This window comes from Lissotriton vulgaris, chromosome 11 (genome assembly GCF_964263255.1).
Source record: "Lissotriton vulgaris chromosome 11, aLisVul1.2, whole genome shotgun sequence".
In the NCBI taxonomy this organism is placed as follows: Eukaryota; Metazoa; Chordata; class Amphibia; order Caudata; family Salamandridae; genus Lissotriton; species Lissotriton vulgaris.
Genome location: NC_141699.1, coordinates 150,706,769 through 150,722,705, shown reverse-complemented (window position 1 = coordinate 150,722,705; position 15,937 = coordinate 150,706,769). Strand labels below are relative to the sequence as shown.

Genomic DNA, 15,937 nt, shown 5'->3' with positions numbered 1-15,937 from the left:
CATCCTACAACAATTATAAAATCATTCCACGAACATGTTTAAAAAATTTCATATGATACAATACAATTTAAAAGCAATAAAAAGATCAATTTAAAAAGACTCATCATGTGCAAAGAAGCAAGAAAATACCAAATTCATCCCAATCCCCACAGTTAGGGCTGTCCTTTTCTCCTCCTAATCCGCACAGCGGCGACAAGGTAATTTGCCACACTGAACATTACCAAGGGAGAATCAAGCATTTGTAGAAACAGAAGAGCAGGTTTTGCCTGCGTAAACGCTTTCCCCTTCAACAATGGTAACAAATACTTTTGCCTAGGAACATGATAAAAAGGGCAAAATAACATAAGGTGCATATTGTCTTGTATGGAAAAGTTGTCACATTCACATTCTGATAGATACATCTGCCGTGTGGATTCCTCACCTTGTGAATATCCCCCTTGCGTCAGCAACGTTCGGAAAATTCTTCGTAGCACGCCGGCGTGGACGACGTCATAGGAGCACGGCTTCGCGCGCGACTCCGTCTGACGTCACCGACTCCACATAAAGCCCACGTCGGCGTGATGACGTCAGTTCCCTTTTTTCCGCGTCGTCGACGCTAACGGTTTCTGGGATCTTCTGCGATACTTTTGTATCGGTTCGCTGTTTAGCTGTTATTGTTTCTCTGTTGGATTTCGCTTCATCGCCGAAGATGTCGTCGAGGAAGACAGGTTTCAAACAATGCGGTTCCTGCTCCCGGATGATGTCGATTACCGATCCGCATCCCGACTGCCTGTGGTGTCTTGGTTCGGGACACGATGTCAAAAACTGTCGTTCCTGTGACAAGATGAACCCCAAAGCCTTGCGAGAGCGGGAGGCGAAGCTTCTGCTTGCTAAGGTGAAGGAAAGGGAAGCCGGAAGGTCTTCGAGGTCAGTGTCCAGGCGCTCGAAGTCGAGACCGCGGTCGAAGTCAAGGTCGGCTTCGAGGGCGAAGTCGAGGTCGGCTTCGAAGGCCAAGTCGAGGTCGAGAGAGAGATCAAGGTCCAGAGGGAGGTCGAGGTCCGGTTCCAAGTCGGCCTCGGGCCATGCTTCGGGCTCCTCGAGAAAGAAGCATAAGAGGAGTAAACATCACTCCAGACACCACTCTGGCAAGGAGTCTTCGGATTCGAGGAAGAAGTCGAGAAAACATCACAAGGACTTCGTGTCTCCTTCTCCAGCTCAATCTCACGTTGGTTCTCCAGTTCATGAGCCGGAACAGGATCTGGAGTCGCACCATTCATCGGTGCATGAAGAAGAGGTTCCTCGAGCACCGACTCCGGTTGTGGAGCCTGAAGAACAAGAGGGCCAGGGTGCGCCTTTGCCGGATCAGCCTCCTTCGGAGCGGCCGTTGGGTTCGTACCCACCCTTTCCAGGTCCAGGTCAGGATCCCTCGCAGTTTTTAAACGCCATGTTTGGTGTTTACTCGAGGGCGATGTACCCCGCTGGTGCGCCTATGGGTCCCATGGGTCCTTTATCTTTCAATTTGGGTGTGCCCCAGGCTTATGCCCCGGCCCCCTTTATGCCGTTTATGCCGACGCCTTGCACTCCTTGGCTCGGTACGGCGCCGCCGAGGTCGTCGACTTCGCATGCGGCTTCGCCGACTCCGGATCGGCCTCGGGTGGATTCGGATCGTGGTACTTCCCGTCCTCCGGCTCCTCGCTTGACGTCGGCTCCGGTGCCGTCGGAGTCGTTACCGGATCCATCGACTTCGGTCCGTATGGAGTGGTCGCGGCGCAGGGCACAACGCCTCTTGGAGGAGAAGGAGTTTATGGACTCCGAGGTTGAGGAAGGAGAGTTGCAAGAGGGGGATTGTTTTGAAGACCTTCAGGATGCAAGTGGCTTGGAACTTTCTCCTGAATGGGGTTTGCCAACCGTTTCTGACACACCATCTAAGGACCTGGCACCCTATCATGTCGTCATAAAGAAGGCTGCAGAGTTGCTAGGCTTGACTTTGCCCACAGTTGAATACAAGCCCAACATCCTTACGGAAGTATTGCATTCGCCCTCTTCAATTGTGGAGCCTACGCTTCCTTTTACGGATGCATTAACTGAACCGATAAAGGAGGTCTGGAAGAGGCCTTTATCTGCTCCTGCGGTTTCCAGGTCAGTGGCAAGGCGTTACAGGGTGGCTCCTGATGACCCTGGATTTCTTTCCTCGCATCCTGCACCGGAGAGTCTGGTAGTGCAGGCCGCCTGTTCCAGCAGGGCTGCGGGTTCTTTCCCTCAGGTGCCAGCAGACAAGGACTCGAAAAAACTGGACCAGTCTGCTAAAAAGATTTTCTCCTCGGGTAGCATGGCCTTGAAGTCCACCAATGCTACTTGCCTCTTGGGGAGATACGTTCACGCGTTGATGGACTCTGTTAAACAGCTTTCTGCTAAGCTTCCAGAGGACGATAAGAAGAACTTTAACGAGGTGGTCGCTGATACTCAGGCTGCAGCTCGTATGGTTATACAGAGTGGTATGGACACGGTGGACTCTGTTGCCAGAATTATGGGCTCTACTGTTGCTACAAGAAGGGCCGCATGGCTTAAGTCCTCCGATTTTTCTTCTGACGTTCAGTCTACTCTGTTGGACTTACCGTTTGATGGGACAGGTCTCTTTGGCAAGAAGGCTGACGTAGCTCTGGAGAGATTCAAAGACAGCCGGGCTACGGCGAAGTCTTTGGGCCTTCAGGCGAGGGGCTCTGCGACTAGAAAGTATAGGGGTTTTGGCAGACCCAATTTTCGTCCCTACAATCAAGGACAGCAGCAGCAGCAGCAGCACCAGAATCCTCTGTATAAATCCTACAGAGATAAGCAAAGGGGCCGTGGTCGTGGGCGCCAGGTCTCCTCCTCCTCCTCCTCTTCCTCTAATAACCAACCCCCTCCCCCTGCAGCAAAGCAGCCCTAGATCCGCCATTCTGGATCATGTGGCTCCGGTGGGGGGTCGGCTTACTCATTTTCTACGGGATTGGGAATCGGTTACATCAGATCTTTGGGTTCTCAATCTCGTAGAAAATGGGTATGCTCTTCCTTTCCAGGAGTTCCCTCCCAATTACCCTCCTTGCCAGGGTTTTTGTTCGGAGGACCACCTTGTTCGCTTGCAGGAAGAAGTCCTGGCTTTGTTCAAGAAAGGTGCGATAGAGGTGGTTCCAGAGCAGGAAAGAGTCAGGGATGCTACTCCCGGTATTTCCTGATCCCCAAGAAGGATGGCAGGTTACGTCCAATCCTGGACCTCAGGATTTTGAATCTCTATCTCAAGCAGGAGAAATTCAAAATGCTCACTCTTGCGCAGGTTCTTCAAGCGCTGTTGGAAGAAGACTGGATGGTGTCGATCGACTTGCAGGATGCGTATTTTCACATCCCGATCCTGAAGTCGCACAGGAAGTATCTCCGTTTTACGGTGGGATCGCAACACTACCAGTTTGCGGTCCTTCCGTTTGGTCTTAGTACTGCGCCTCGAGTTTTCACCAAGGTGATGGCAGTGGTGGCTGCACATCTCAGGAGGTCGGGGATTCCTGTATTCCCGTATCTGGACGACTGGCTGATCAAAGCGGAGTCGCCCGAGAAGGTGATTCATCACCTGCAAGAAACATCGCAGCTGTTGTTCAGGTTGGGTTTTTCAATAAATGTGCCCAAATCTCACCTGGTGCCCTCCCAGCGCAACCTGTTCATAGGTGCGGTACTGGACACTACTGTATGTCGTGCATTCCCTCCTCCGCAAAGGATTCGCGACATACAGGGAATGATTCCTTTATTTCACAATGGAGCGGTTGTTCCGGTCCTGAAGGTCCTTCGCTTGCTCGGTCTGATGGCTTCTTTCATTCTCCTGGTCAACCATGCACGCTGGCACATGAGGGCACTCCAGTGGTGCCTCCGCAGGCAGTGGTATCAACACAACGGAGATCTCGGGAGTCAGTGAAGATCTCCAGAGAGACTGCAGCGGATCTGTCTTGGTGGGGCGTGGAAGGCAATCTGTCTCAAGGAAAGCCTTTTCAGCTTCCACCTTCGGTGGCCATGGTGATAACGGATGCATCCACTCCAGGGTGGGGTGCTCATCTGGGGGATCTGGAGATCAAGGGTCTTTGGTCTCCAGAGGAAAGGTTGCTTCACATCAACCTTCTAGAGTTACGGGCAATACGTCTGGCGCTCAAGGCCTTCCTCCCTTCCCTTCGCGGTCAGTCGGTTCAAGTCCTGACGGACAACACGACCGCGATGTGGTATGTCAACAAGCAGGGAGGAGTGGGGTCGCAGTGTCTCTGCAGGGAGGCTCTGCGCCTCTGGTCCTGGGTTCAGGACCACCAGATTTGTCTGATGGCAAATCATCTGGCCGGGGTTCTGAACGTGCGTGCAGACATTCTCAGTTGTCAGTTCTCTGCCGACCACGAGTGGAGGCTTCACCCGGAGGTTGTTCGTTACATCTTTCAGATGTGGGGGACTCCTCGGGTGGACCTGTTTGCCACTTGCGAGAATGCTCACTGCCCGTCATTCTGCAGTCTCCAGTATCCGATGCAAGGAGCATTGGGGGACGCGTTTCAGTTGAGCTGGAGAGGTCAGCTCCTTTACGCGTTTCCTCCCATACCCTTGATTCCTCGGGTTCTGAGGAAGATTCGCCAAGACCGGGCCCAAGTCATATTGGTCGCCCCGGATTGGCCAAGAAGGGTGTGGTACACAGATCTTCTCCACCTCTCCTCTCACCCGCCGCTCCGTCTCCCTCTCAGGGCAGACCTCCTCTCTCAGATGGAGGGGCAGGTTTTACACCCCCACCTCCAGACATTACACCTTCATGCCTGGAGATTGAACGGGGCAATCTGAACTCTTTCTCTCTCCCTAACGATGTGGTGGATGTCATTCTTTCTGCCAGGTGTGACTCCACCAAGTCCATTTATTCGTATAGGTGGACTAAGTTTGTGTCTTGGTGTAGGGAGAGGGATGTTGACCCGTTAAAGGCTCATTTATCTGATATTTTGTTATTTGCTCTTTCTCTGGCACGGCAGGGGTTTGCTGTTGCCACTATCAAAGGTTACCTTTCGGCCTTATCGGAATTCCTCTGCTTGCCGGATCAGCCCTCTCTTTTTAAATCACCTGTGGTTTTAAGATTTTTGAAGGGGCTCACTAATAAGTTCCCTCCTTCTCCCTTTATTGTTCCACATTGGGACTTGAATCTTGTTTTAACCTATCTGATGGGTTCGCCGTTTGAACCCTTACACAAGTGTCCGATGAGGCTTCTTTCTTTTAAGACGGTCTTCTTAGTTGCAATTACCTCGGCAAGGAGGGCAAGTGAGCTTCAAGCTCTTAGTTCCAAGCCCCCGTTTTTGTCCATCCATGCTGAAAGAATGGTTCTTAGGACCAGGGCTGCTTTTCTGCCTAAGGTGGTTACTCCCTTCCACCTAGGTCAATCCATTACCCTTCCTACCTTTTATCCTCCCCCACACCCTTCCAAGGAGGAGGAGAGGCTTCATCGCCTGGACCCGAAGAGAGCGGTTAGCTTCTATCTTGATAGGACTAAAGACTATCGAATAGACGATCAGCTCTTCGTGGGTTTTGCTGGCTGCAAGAAGGGCAGAGCGGTGCACAAGCGCACACTTTCCAGATGGATTATCCTGTGCATCAAGATTTGCTACTCTCTGGCGGGTAAGGACCCTCCTGAGGGTATTAGAGCTCATTCAACTAGAGCAAAGTCTGCTACTTCTGCATTGTCTAGAGGTGTTCCTGTTGAGGACATTTGCAGGGCCGCGACTTGGGCCTCCCTCCACACTTTTGCAAAGCACTATTGCTTGGATGCTGAGGTGAGGAGGGATGGCCACTTCGCGCGCTCTGTTCTCCAAGATTTCCTGGTGTAGCAGAGTGGACACCCTCCTCCGGGAGTGGGGACTGCTGTGGGACTCTATTCACAAGGTGAGGAATCCACACGGCAGATATATCTATCAGAAGAACAAGTTACTTACCTTCGGTAACGCTTTTTCTGGTAGATACAATATCTGCCTGTGGATTCCTCACTGACCCACCCGCCTCCCCGTTGTCCACTCTGCTATACCTGATGTTATGTGCAAATGTAATTATGGTTTTATCTGACTTTGTATAGTTTTGCACTTTGATTGCATTTGTTTTGCATGTACTGTGTACATTGTGTATATATATATATATATGTACTTGTTGGTCCGTCCGGGTGCCTCGAAGGCACGGAAAAAAGGGCGGAACTGACGTCATCACGCCGACGTGGGCCTTATGTGGAGTCGGTGACGTCAGACGGAGTCGCGCGCGAAGCCGTGCTCCTATGACGTCGTCCACGCCGGCGTGCTACGAAGAATTTTCCGAACGTTGCTGACGCAAGGGGGATATTCACAAGGTGAGGAATCCACAGGCAGATATTGTATCTACCAGAAAAAGCGTTACCGAAGGTAAGTAACTTGTTCTACCGGTGCATCCTCAGGCTTGAACCATTCCTGTCTATCACAGAGTACCAGGTAAATCTGGTTGAATCTAAACTTAACCAGAAGCCATCTGTGGAACGGGATGTTGACTAGGGCAAGATACGGTTGGATGGCAATACAAGTGATTGTCATATAATGTGCTCTGACCATGGGTTTTGTTAACTGGACTTGTTCTCTCTCCAAGGACTTAAGTTTGTGATAATTTTCCTTGACCCAGGCTAGGTCAGCTTTTTTTAAATTAAGCGGGGAGGAGAAAATCTCCGGGCGTCCAAGTTCTGCAGAGCACTTTTCAATGTATGCCAGCCAAGCAATGTCTTTGAACTTGTCCAATTTTAAACAATCCGTCAGAATTTTGTGGTTGAGACCTAAGTTGTTATTGGTCCAAACTCTTATCCACAGAAGTATAGGCGCCATAGAGAGGATGTCCGTAATGTAACCTACTCCAAGCTCCTGATGGACAGAAAAAGTGGCTGTTGAAAAGGGGAGTCCTAATATAGAACAAAGAAATTTATTAACCTCCGTTTGAATGGTTTCGGTTTTTACATAACCCCGTAATCCAGCTCCGTACCTGGCTATAGCCAATGATTTTGCCCTATACAAGGCTAAAAGTGCACCACTTGGTTTCCCCCCTAATCTCCTTGAAAAGCTCAAAATAGCATTAACAGAGCTCCTCACTGCTTTAGTTTTTGCTACTATCTGGGGTATCCAATTACCCTTGGTGTCAAAGATTACTCCGAGGTAAGTGAAAACTTTAACATTAGTAATTACTTCCCCTTTGCAGTAAAAAGATTTGGTATTATTTTTAGCTGCCCCGAAGACCATGACATGGGATTTAGCGTTATTTACCACAAGTTCAAGGGAGGACATGAAATCACTAAATGCATTAAGTAATCTCTGGAGGCCCAGATGTGTCCTAGCTATTAGGGCGGCATCATCCGCATACAAGAGCACTGGGATGTGAGTGTCTCCTGCACGCGGAGTGTCCACAGATGCTGTCAGAAGAGTTTTTTCCAGAGAGTTTATATTTAACGTGAACAGCATAGGGGCAAGGATGCAACCTTGTCGCACACCCCTGCCAGATTTAAACCACGCTGTACGATGTCCCTCTTGGTCCATTCTAATGGAAGCCCTAAGATCCTTGTGGAGTTCAGCCAAGAAGTGGACCAGAGGGGGGTCCAATCCCATTTGTAATAACATACCCCACAACTTGGCTCTATTCACTAGATCGAACGCTGTAGACAGGTCCATGTAGGCAACAAAAATTGTCCCTTTTTTAGCCTTTGTATATTTAGAAATTATCATGTTCAGGTTCAGGCATTGGTCCTCGGTCCCTCTACCTGACCGGAAACCATACTGGGCATTGGACAAAATGTTATTCTCTGATGTCCATTTATTAATTTTCACCAACAGTGCTTTGCCCAAGATCTTCATGGAGGAATCCAACAAGGATATAGGGCGATAACATTTAGGGTCGTTTCTTGCTCCTTTTTTAAAAATTGGCACAATAATTGAACATGTCCAGGTGTTAGGGAAACCCCCTTTAAGTACGTTATTAAAAACATTTGTTAGAACAACTGCCCACAACTCTGAGTTTGATTTATATAAGTCCAGGGGAACCCCGTCGGGTCCCGGAGCTTTATTCTTAGCGGACCCAATTATTGCGGCCTTGACTTCAGTTACGGCAAAATCTACAATGGGTTGCATATTGGCATAACAAGGTATACTGAATTTTTCATAAACTTGATTGCTCCCGTAGATAACTGAGAAATGATTGAGCCAATCTGACTCAGGTATATTTACCTCAAGGTCAGTATTACATGTTTTTGCAAATATGGGGTTATTTATTATGGACCAAAATTTAGAGCTATGTTTGAGGGTGGTGGAGTCCATTAACGCATCCCAGGCTTCTTCTTTTACTGCTTTCTTGCGTGTTTTAACAGCCTCTGCATATTTTTTCCTTAGTTGTGCTATTTCTAGCTTATTTCTAGGGGAATGTTTTAGTGCTGCTATCAAAGCCGAGTGGGCTTTTGAGCAAGAATGGTCGAACCAACCAGAGGCTGGAGCGGGTCCCTTTTTAGGGCTAAGTGTAAGCTCTTTCTCCACCTTCGAGCAAATAGCCTCAAAGGCGGCAATGATCTCTCTATCCCCCCTAGCAGGGTCCTTACAAGTCTGGAATTCCGCCACCATTTCATGTTCAATAAGATTCATAAAATCTTCAGGGCAAACTTTGCACCATTTTAATCGCCTCCCTTGGTCTTTGCTCTTAACATGCCTTATGGAAGTGGCCAACAACGCCCCCTTCAGCAATCCCAGCAATCCATCCAGCATTAAACACACCGGATTATGGTCACTGAAACCGCTTTCAATGGCGTTATAAAAATGGACATAATGGAGGAGCCCTGGGGACGTAAAAATGTAATCAATGATAGATTCACTACCCCTTGCGTTATAAGTGACCACCCGGTCCTTTGGATCAGCAAAGCTTGGTTCATATAGATCATTAGCTGATAACAAATGTTCCATGGCTGAACCCTTCAGGCTATGCTCGAAGTGGGGAGGGGTCGTGAGATCAGGCCCATCGAAGTCTTTGATCTGACAATGTAATTCACATAAATGAACATTAAAATCACCCATTAAAATGATTTGAACAAAAGTGGTTTGTTTTGACATGTAATCATTTACAAATGAATTTAAACATTCTAAAACAAAGTTTTGGGGACCACCCTGCAGAGAATTGTAACAGTTAATAAAGAGTGTTTTATTTTTATCTGCGTGGCGTATCTCTAACATTTGAAAATAGTGTGAGGTGCTTGGAATTTCCCTCACACTACCAGCTATATTAAGGGACACCAAAAACATCAGGCCGCCGATATCCCTTCCCGCCGCAGAACACTGGGCTTTAACAAAGAATGAGGAATAACCATCCAGCCAAAATGAATTATCCCTAGCCCATGTTTCCTGCATGGCCACTATATCGTGTTCTTTCAGCTTACTTAGCCAGATTGGATCATTTTGTTTGGCATGTAGGCCCGCAATGTTCCAGGACAGAATCTTAGCTTTTCTATTGCCACCCTCTATTATCACCTCCCCTTCATTAGAAGCCACATTGCAGGGGGTGGAGATGTTAACAGGGTTACAGGGGGTAGGGGTGTTAATGGAATCATCCTGGGCATTGGCTAGCTGAATTATTGGCTTGGGCTCTAGTCAGTCCATAACATCCTGATTGGCGAGGGCTGCAAATCTATTTGAGAGAGGCGGGTTTTCTGAGTGTGTATGCATTACAGGTGTGGCTACACCACCTCCCCTGGCATTCTTAGTCACCCACCCATCCCCTTGCAGGGGGCGATTTAGTATACCATGTGACCCGAGGTTGTTGTTTGGCTGGGGTCTACCATACCCGTCACCAGTTAACCTGGGTGCAGGTGGGTAGAAAAAACCCAGCGGCATAGCACGCACACCCTTGCCTAAAGGATCCAAAGGGGAAGCGTCCCAGAAGAGGCGGCTTGTGACATCACACGATTTGAAATTGACTATGACACAAACACCTGGCACACACTTCTTAGTTTTACCAACCCAATTGACCCTTCTACACATCAATATATTAGCAGCAATATTACTTTCACCCGTGCAGTTTGCATTGCACCATTTTTCTGTGTGGTTGCGCAGTGTTTCATGGTGTTCTACCACACCTGCCTCCAATTTGGGTACATTAACCAATACAGCCACGAAAGGTGTTGCATCAGGGGGTAGGTGCACTGGTGGCACCCTACCCCTCTGGTCTATTAGAGGACCTGCTGGCTTTTCCAATAGAGGCTTGTCCGTTAGAACACCGTTAGGCACTGCTTGTGTCAAGGGTGTATATCTGCCATTTACAACTTTCCCTTTAACTGGCACAGAGTTTTCTGACGGTATATTAATTATTGGGTCAGTTGGCGGGTCAATTTCTATTGGGACTGAAACCGGGGACTGGCTAGTCAGGAAGTCGTTAATACGTGCACATTTGTTCAACAGGTTATTGACACAGTCCTTCAGTGTCTCAGTAATATCTGTTGCACTTTGAATTAAAGCGGATTCCAGCCTCTCAGTAAAAAGTTTTTCCAGAAGTACTGTGAGGCCCTCCTCAGTGATGTAGGGAGCCTGCTGGCCCCCAGATTGGATGTTGACCATGTTTTCTTTCACACCCATAACCTCAGTGGTAGGAGGTATTACAGTGACAGGGAATTCTGGGGCCGGCAGGACAGTAGGGGTCTGTGCCAAGTTTGCCCGGCATGATTCGATTATGACCCTCGGCTCCAATGGTACACAGCTGATAGGCGAAGAAATTGTAGTGCTAATGCTTCCAGGTGTGGTTTCCAATCCCAGTGCACGCTCAGAAACAGCTATCTGAGAGGATAGTTCATCCACTTTTGAAGTCAGGTACGTAATGATGCTGGTCGTATATTTAGGGACCTTAGCCTTAGCTTCTCCCGTCACCGGAGTAACCAATTTTCGCTTACCCATGATGTTATGGATGTGGCCCGTCCCGTCCCTGTTCGTCCTTGGACGGCCTTAGACGGCCCGCCCTCTGCCCGGGCTCCGCCCGGCGTCGCCCGCGCGCGTCCCGCGACGCGGGAGGAAGGGCTTCCTGAAGTATGCCTCCCGGCGGAAGTCCCAGCTGGCAGGCAGGCGGCGTCCCCGCGGAGCAGGGGACGCTGGGGATTGTAGTTTTGACCAGCCCCTCTCGGCGGCCGCGAGTGGATTTGCGGCGGCGGGGACGGCGTGGCAGGTAGGAAAGGCTGCTGTCCCGGTTGCGCAGCAATGACCCCGTAGAAGCAGAAGAGGTCCCCAAGGAAGAAGGAACAAAATAAACAATGCAAATCACCCAGATACTAAGGAGAGAAGCAAGGAAAAGACGGACAAGTCTCAGATGGTAGTGCATGTACAGAATCTCATGGTCGCAAGACTCGAAAACTGACAATATCCCATCACAGACCAGTGCAGTCGCAAGAGATGGACACAGTTTTAAACTTACCAGTATGGCAGAGTTCGCATGGCTGTAAGAAACTGCACTGGCCAACAGCAAACTGCAAAGAACAAATCGCAAATATGTTTATAAAATGTAGAAGACTGACACTCAAGTGTAAATTTGGCAGTTACTACACCAACCTTCCAATTGAGAATACCATAGCCAGACTTAACAGGAGGAATACGCCCCCGAAATTGTGGAAGCCTAGGCAAACGACAAACGCCTGACACTAAGTGTCATACACCCACCTCAGACGGGGCTCGGTCAATGCAGGAGCACACGGTGACCTGCCGGAGGAGCCACAGTGACTACAAGGGCTAGGCATCTCTGACACCCGCCGCCTGAGCTGGAGGAGTCCGGATCGTGTACACTGAACTGTCTGGCAGGGGAAATGATGCAAAAAACGTCCCGTATTTCTGTGGCTACATTGTAACCAGACGGCGCTATGGATAGAATAAAGTACATCTTCTCCTCAGGTCACAACACGGAGAGCGGGAGGATGGAGGTAGCTTGCAAGGAAGAAGGAACAAAATAAACAATGCAAATCACCCAGATACTAAGGAGAGAAGCAAGGAAAAGACGGACAAGTCTCAGATGGTAGTGCATGTACAGAATCTCAGAATGGCCCCCGAGCCCTCTCAGGGCTCTAAACAATAACTGGGCGTCGGAGCCCTTCGGGGGCTCTACCACAAGAATGCTGGTAACGTTGGAGTCCTTCACGAACTCGAGAACAAGGTGGCCCCCTGAGCCTCGCAAGGCTCTCAGTACCGAACTGCCCCCAGAGCCCTCTCAGGCTCTAAACAACAATGGGTGCGAGATCGCATTACGGGGGGAGGGGCGGACACCGACAATGTGTCCCGACGCCCCTCTCCCCTTGCAGGCACTCACCGGGTCCGGCGGCTGCTGGAGGAGAGCTCCCGCTCCTCGGGACTCTCCGGGGCCGAGGAGGGACGTTCTCTTTCCCCGGGGCTCCTCCTGTGCTCGGGAGCCTCGGGACGGTCGGTGCAGGCTGCTTCCTCCTTCCGGCTCTCTCCTCCTCCTCCTGCGATGACGCGGAAGGGGGCTCGGCCGGCTGGGCCAATCCCAGCGCGGCCCGGGCTTGAAGGCGGGCGCTGCTTCCTCCTCTCACTCGGGGCCGTGGCGGTGAATACACGGAGCAATGCCGGGTGGGCACCGGCCTTAAATCTAAATATTAAGCGAGGTGGGCACTCGCTCGGGGTACCACAACAGCGGCAAGGTCCCTGGCAGGGTGGGCACCTGCCAGCGGACAAAATACTCGAAAATCAGCGAGGTGGCACTCGCTTGGGGCGGACAATGCCGGGTGGGCACCGGCTGGGCACCCAGAGCACTAGCAGCGCTAGAGCGCCACGAGTGAAATCAAGCGCTCCCAGCGCTAGGTCATGAAAGTAAAGCGTTACTGGCCAAATAAGTAGGCAGATGCCGGACCAGATTCAGGGGCGTTACCGGCTTTTGGCTGACGTAGCGTTACGTAGCCAAAAGCCAAAAAATCTCAGGAACGCCCCCGAATCTGGTCCGGCATTGACGGACAGGCCCGTCTTCCAATGGCTAGCCTCCATTTATGGAGCTAGCCAATGGAAGACGGGGCGGATTCCAAGCCCCATATACTATATCTCCTTAGGTTTTTTCCTAGCACATGCGTACTTCGTACGCATTGGCTAGGGCAAAACCTAAAAAGGGGGTGTCAGAATCCTTCCATTCTAGAGTGATGCTTAAAAACTGGGCTACAAGCGCCTAATAGTAGCATGTATTACCTTGGCAAGTCCTCGTTACACTGACGTGTGCGAGCCGCATCCTCCAATCTCACTGCCCCTGGAGAGAGAGCGTGCGGTGGTTCTAACTGGTTATAATGTAGCGTGCACGTACAGAAACGGCCGCTGTCGCGGTGATGTGAGTAAAAACGGTAAACAGACTACTGGGTTGATGGAATTGGGTATGATATAGCGGACACGGCTCATGATGGTAATCTTTGTTCATTAATAAGTGACAAGCCTACCTAGTAATCTGTCCAAATTACAAGCGACTCGTCAATGAACCAAAAGCGCAAGTTCCCAATAATTATGTGCACATGAAGTGAAATACAATGGTAAACAGACATGTAATACATAAATAAATAAAGTCTATGACGGAGAACATGTACATAAGTCTCTGGTCATATTGGAAATGGGTTTTTTATACATACACAGAGGTCCCTGAACATAACCCTCTAGCCGTGAAATAGAAGGTATATGCCAGGTATGATTAAAGTCCATGATGGAGAACATGCACAGAGGTCTCTAGTCATATTGGACATGAGTTTATTAATATATACAACGGCCACTAATGTTAACAAACTTCTAGCCATGGAAACAAGATGTAGTCTGCGCATCTTTCAACAGGGTCTATGACAGTGGGCTACATGTAGACATGAAGTCATTCTAGCCTGTGTTGAGAACACCTATCTGTTTGCTGATCTCCTCATGCTCGTTGAGACCCCTATTGACAGTATCAAATATATGGATCCACTTGCATTCGCGAATATTCTGTGTTTTTGCGAAATTCCTATACTGTGGATTAAGTTGTACTTTTTCGATGACCCAACATTTTAGGCTCTCAGCCGAGTGCCCAAAGGTGGCAAAATGCTCCACCAGTGGTGCGCCTTGTGTGCCACACTTGAACCTGCTGCAGTTTTGTAGTATACAGCATTTCACCTTTTGAACCGTCTGTCCTATGTACAGAAAATCACATGGACATGATCTGGCGTAAATAACTCCAGCTGAGTTACAGTTGGTATGTTGTCTAAGTGTATGGGTGTACGAATTGTAGGTACAGTGTTTGAGTTCCTTTGTAAGAGGGCAGGCCTTACATGTAGCACATCTGTGATGGCCAACTATGGTGTGATGTTCCATAGTGTTGTTTGGCCCTCTGTATTTTTTCTGGGTAAAAGTGATTTGACCACAAAGTCCCTTACGTTTTTACCTTTTTTGAAAGCAAACATAGGGGGTTCTGTGATACCAATCTCATCAGCAACAAGGTGCCAATGTTGGTTCACAATCTTCCTTACCTCGCTACTCTTAGTGCAAAAGGTAGTGGCACAAACAATTCTTTCTTTATTACTAGCACTCTTGTCTTTAGGTTCTAATAGGAATTCTCGATGGCCAAACCAAGCCCGTTTTTGTGCCTACAAACTCACCCATGCCTCCCCACTCTGTGGACTCATTTATAAGGCTAGAGTTGTTCCCCTTTACAGGGCGCTAGTTTTGACATACAGTAGCCAGTTCACTTCATGGCTCTTCTCTTCTGGCATGGAAAAAGTGAAAAGGAACTGTGCCTGCGCCGGAGACGTCCCGCTGAGCCTGACAGAGCCACCCGACAGAGCGCAGCGGTATTTCTTAGCAAAGGTTTCCGGATCCAGTCTGATGCCTAGGAAAATCAAAGGTAAGGAATCTCCCGCTAGATATTGTCCTTAGCAGATAATGCATTACTGAAGGTAAGTAAGTTGTTCGTTAACTGGTATAACAGCTTACATAAAATCTCCACAGCAGTTGGCCTGCTTTAAAATCCCAGTGATTACAGACCTTCTGGAAAGTCTCAAAAAGGGTTTTCCTAGAGTGGAAAGAGCATAACCTCCATGGGTACTCAACTCAGTGCTGTCTAAACTAATGAGTGCTGTATTTAAGTTTTTACATAGAGCTACTTTGCAACATCTTTCATTGGAAACAGTCTTTAAATTGTAATCCCATCAACAAAGAGGGTTAATCCCATCAACAAAGAGGGTTAATTAATTGTAAATCCTATCAGCAGTGGAACCTTTTGCAATTTTTCATGTTAATCTTGAGGACTCCTCTATCTTTCTTACCTAAAATGATATCTGATTTCCACATTAAACGATTATTCTTCCTACTGCAGATAGGCCACCTAGCTAAGAAGTCTTTTCTACCATCTCTGATGATTATTATTATTATTATTATTATTATATTTCTTATATAGCGCCAGAATCGACCCCCGAAGGGGTATCTCCGCGCTTGCCTTGGGAACCCATCCTGGTTTTTCCCTGTGAGATAGCCCCTACAGGGCATCCCCAAGGTATCCCCAAGCCAGGCATCCCGCCGCGGGGGGCCGTTGTGGAGATTAAGCAAGCTTAATGCCCAGAGTTGCAGAGTGTGAACCCATGATTAGGTCGGGCACCGAAGCGAGAATTATCGAGTCCATGGACATTTGAGCTCAAGACCCTGCCGCGTCGGGATTGGAACCCTGGTCCCGGGTCTGACCTCTGCTTCAGGGTCTGCCTGCTCTAACCAGTGAGCCACACTTCTCCACTTCTGTTGTTTCATACAGACAGCACAACAACCATGCACTACCTGAACAAGCAAGGAGGCATGAGATCAGTCCCTCTGTCACTGATTCATAAAAAATCTGAATCTTGGTCCGTGTTAATTAAATAAGAGATTGCCCTACAAACCCAGCCTACTCACCAGATTACATGATTATGTATTCCATCCAAACC

General features: G+C 48.9%; 1 protein-coding gene and 1 non-coding gene across 2 annotated transcripts in view; one reads left to right on the top strand and one right to left on the bottom strand.

Annotated features, from left to right (window-relative positions):
* The window catches only part of CFAP251 (cilia and flagella associated protein 251), a 663,510-nt gene that overhangs the window by 70,233 nt on the left and 577,340 nt on the right, over positions 1 to 15,937 (top strand). The gene's annotated exons all lie outside the window — the stretch shown is intronic.
* Positions 11,325 to 11,403, bottom strand: LOC147679423 (small nucleolar RNA Z195/SNORD33/SNORD32 family). The gene has a single exon (XR_015302023.1). It is a non-coding gene; the product is annotated as a small nucleolar RNA Z195/SNORD33/SNORD32 family (small nucleolar RNA).